Consider the following 4150-nt stretch of genomic DNA (forward strand, 5'->3'; position numbering starts at 1 on the left):
TGATGTAGGAAATATGTGAAGAATTAATATCTCCTCCACCATATCAAGGAGATAATTATGCAAGCCTTTTTCTACGGAGAAAATCATGGAGGCATATCGAGAAAATCATGGAGGCGTATCGAGAAAATCATGGAGGCATATCCTATCCTAAGGAGAAAATCATGGAATCATATCTTATCCTAAGGAGAAAATCATGAAGACATATCTTATCCAAGATATGAGAGATTTGTGGGATTATGTTTGAGAGATTTGTGCGATGATATCTTGTAATAATGGGAAACTAGTTGAGAGTGCTTGAGAGAATATTTGAATGTAATTATGGAAAGGTTATCTTCCTCATGTATATAAGAGAGTGCTCTCTCTTCATTGTGATGGTGAATAATGAATAATAGAGAATGGAGATTAACTTTGATTCTTTCTTGATTTGTAATTTAGTTATTGTAATATAGTTTGACATAGTTTTATTGTCATGAGCTGATATCTGTTGTTTTCCATTCACTTCTTCACATGTTGTATTTATTTTCCTTTATGCAATTTCATGCTTTCCTAGTTAATGTTTCAATGCTTAAATTTGATTTCAGTAATTTAGATTAGATTAGATTAGATTAGTTCCACTTCAGTCCTGCATATATAGTGCATGTGTCTCGTAAGTCTACGGACCTCGGATTGATAAATTGAATAGTTGGGTAAGTACTACAACGGAACTAAACGAACATAGTTTCACCCAACATTTTGGCGTCGTTGCCGGGGAGGCACGATGGATTGAAGTTTAGTTTGATTTTTCTGCAAGTGTGTTTAGACATGTTCCTAACTCCGAGGTGTTAAATGCGGTAAGACGTGGGGAACAGCCTACGCATCGCATTCGAGATACCGTAATGGGCTCGACCTCTTATGGATCAGGGCATGTAGGGTGTGTTTACATTTATGCAAGTGTGAATTTTGATTTCTGCAGGTGTGTTTGATTTTCGCAACTGTGAAGAATGTGTGATGAATTCATGGTTCATGGTTATAATTGAAGCATTCAATTACTCAATTAATGAGCAGTCCTTGTAAGAGGTTTTAATTGAGTATTGAATTCAAGATTATTTCTGTGATCCCTTTTGTTTTTAATTCAATTTTTAGTGTGCTGATTTTTTTTGTTTTTTCAACATGACTTAACAATGAGTTTCCGCTTGGAACTACTCACTCAGATCCTAGCAGAAGTCGGGATCTCTTCTTCCTTGGAAGAGGAGATCTTGACAAGAATTAAAGGTTCAACTACTCCCCAAGAAATAAATGAAGACTCAACGTCTGAAGAATCCTGCGTATCTGATGACGAACAATCATTCGAACAGGAGATCGAGGAAGAAGAGCAGTAGATTGGAGAAGAAGAAGAACAGAAGTTACAGCATGATCTGAGTGAGAGTAACTGTGCTTATCAAAGCTTCATCGAACATTGGTTCCAGGTAAGTACTAGATTAGATTTATCTTTTAACTTTTTAGTTAATTCGCAGTTACAACAACTAGACTCATCCACTCTCGAATATTGTCATTTTTCATTTGACAAATTGCTACTGAATCTATTGTTGTTACTGCTGCGTGAAGGGCTTCATTGGAAGTTTAACTACACGTAACTAAATTGTAAATTCTAATTAGTATAGAGTAGGTAGGCTTTCAGTTTTAGTTTTTGCTTTCATTTTTAGTTTTGCTTTTACCTAGAATAAGTATGCTCTCCTCCTGCGTCTTTGTACGATCTCGAGGATCAGAAAATAGGTTTCAGTTTTGCTTAGAATAAGTATGCTCTCCTCCTGCGTCTTTGTACGATCTTGAGGATCAGAAAATAGGGATGATTTAGGCGACCAATTTCAGGAATAAATAAATGTTTTTGCAACGTGCTTCATCACCAACATTTTTCGATATGCAAATCTTTGTGTCCATTTGTTAAAAAGAAAATTTAAAACTAACCATTTTTTTTTGTTTTTAAAGATAGGATTAATTTCATTTTCTACACTGTTAATAATAAAAATAACAAAAAAAAATAATAATAATAATAATAAAAAAAATGAAAAATAAAAATTTTTTGTTAATGCATCCCCACTCTTCCTTTGCAGGATTCTCCAATAAACCCACTATTCACTCTAAGCTGTAGCCAAATGATCCGCTCTCCATTGCCAGACACTAACAGAAATTCCGCACCTGTCCCGTCATTCGATGGCAAAGCCAAGTCCAACAGAGCGTTCCGGGCGGCCCCTCTGATCCCATTTTCTCACTTCTGGATGTCTGAAGCAAAATACACCCGCCCCAATCCCAATTTCCGCTGTCCATGGCGTCATGGCAGTCACAAATGTGAACGCTGCCAATTCTGTCAAAAACGCTATCATTAAGGAAATTGGCACTGCTCAAATGGATGTTTAGAGCTAGTCGAAATTCAAATCTTTGATGTCAATGATCCGCCTTTGCTTGAAACAGTCGTATTTCCAGCACTTGTATCTGCCTCTACATATCCTTGCCCTGATAGCAGTTCATTGGACTCCATCTCATGTTCCTCTGTTTCAGTCTTCCACCTCACAGGTTTTGAAACGCAACCCTTTAAAAACGTCAATTTTAAAAAGCAGTCTGTGTTCAAACCAGGGAAAATCTAGACAAACGAAGACATGGGTTTTTTTCATAATAGAACGAATTATATAACCCAGAAATCGTTTGCTTAAATTCCTCACGGTCTAAGAGGAAATCGTGGTTCTTCAGAGCCCTATTTTGCTAACTGCGTGAATAAAAACGGTTTTGTACATCTGTCTTTTGAAGGCTCTGTCAGGTGGATAGGCTGATTGCCATTTGCTTTATGCATTGTTGCATGTCAAGTATCATATCTTTGCAGCTGTGAAAATCCCCCTCAAGTCCTGCATGATCATCGAGCTCTCGAGCTCCTGTCGTTTGGAGCCAAGGAGAGAAGCCCGTGTCGCGACTTCTTGTCCCTGGAACCGGATCCGTTCGTTCTCAGGCACCATGATCCGATTTATATTGCTTCAGAACAGACAAGGAAAGACCCGCCTTGCCAAATTCCACTCGAGGAATCGGAGAAACATAAACTCGAATATGAGGTGCATCGGCTTGTCGTTAACAGAGACCCAAAATTCACGAATTTTGTAGAGTTTCGAACACACAAGGTGATTTACAGGCGATATGCAGGCCTCTTTTTCTCCATGTGCGTGGACATAACTGATAATGAACTGGCTTATTTGGAGAGCATTCATTTATTTGTTGAGATATTGGATCATTTCTTCAGCAACGTATGTGAGCTTGACCTAGTATTCAATTTTCACAAGGTATATTTGATATTGGATGAATTTATCCTTGCAGGGGAATTGCAAGAAACAAGTAAAAAGGCAATTATTGAAAGAATGACTGAGTTGGAACGGCAGGAGTGAGAAGCTTGCATGATCCAAGTGTGACATCTCCTAAGTAGCAGAAAATTACCTCCTGCATTATTCTTTTTTTGCTGTTTCTGCTTGCAGTTTGACAACATTGTCATATTTTTTTAAATATTTGATTGTATGACCCCATTATTGTCTGCATTGTTTTTCTCTGTTTAGTGCCTTATTATTTGATTTGATTTAATTAGTTGCATCTTTTCTGAGGTATGCAGGCTTTGATGTTCAACCTGAATTCTATAGTGCTGACAGTAGTTGGGTTCATTTGTTCTCTTCCGGCACATGTAATAGATTTTTTTCCTGCTCTTTTTTTTCAATTGAAAAAAAAAATAAAAAAAAATAAAAAAATATTCTAATAATAAAAAAAACACAAAACATAAAATAAAAAGAAAAAATAAATAATAAATAATAATTGCCCTCATTCATTCATACACTCACTACTTGTTCCCTAACAAATACAATGCTTTTTCAAATGTTTTAAATGAATTTTTCTGCAAGCCACTAAAAACATTTTGAAACAGTATTGCACCAGCAATAAGTACATTGCATGAGGACATGCAATATTTCTAGTTGGGGGGAAATCAAAGTATGTTGGATATTTTTGTGAATTTGTGGGCAAAAGTAGGATGTATATACTAACAAGTGAAATGAGATTGGTGTTATGTGTAGGACAACGAGAAGCTTATGCAGAAAGCTCAACATTGCAATGCGACACCTTTTTCATCCACAATTAGAATTATTTC

The 4150-nt window shown here is 36.5% G+C and overlaps 1 pseudogene across 1 annotated transcript; it reads left to right on the plus strand.

Annotated features, from left to right (window-relative positions):
- The first annotated feature begins 2897 nt into the window (after nucleotides 1-2897).
- On the plus strand, nucleotides 2898-3658 carry LOC149208760 (AP-2 complex subunit sigma pseudogene; annotated as a pseudogene). Its single transcript, XR_016252159.1, has 2 exons — nucleotides 2898-3438; nucleotides 3623-3658. The product of XR_016252159.1 is annotated as an AP-2 complex subunit sigma pseudogene (transcript).
- Nucleotides 3659-4150: the final 492 nt, after the last annotated feature.

This window comes from Pinus tabuliformis, chromosome 1_2, assembly GCF_031772625.1.
Source record: "Pinus tabuliformis cultivar Carrire ecotype Pingquan chromosome 1_2, CPIR1, whole genome shotgun sequence".
Taxonomy (NCBI): domain Eukaryota; kingdom Viridiplantae; phylum Streptophyta; class Pinopsida; order Pinales; family Pinaceae; genus Pinus; species Pinus tabuliformis.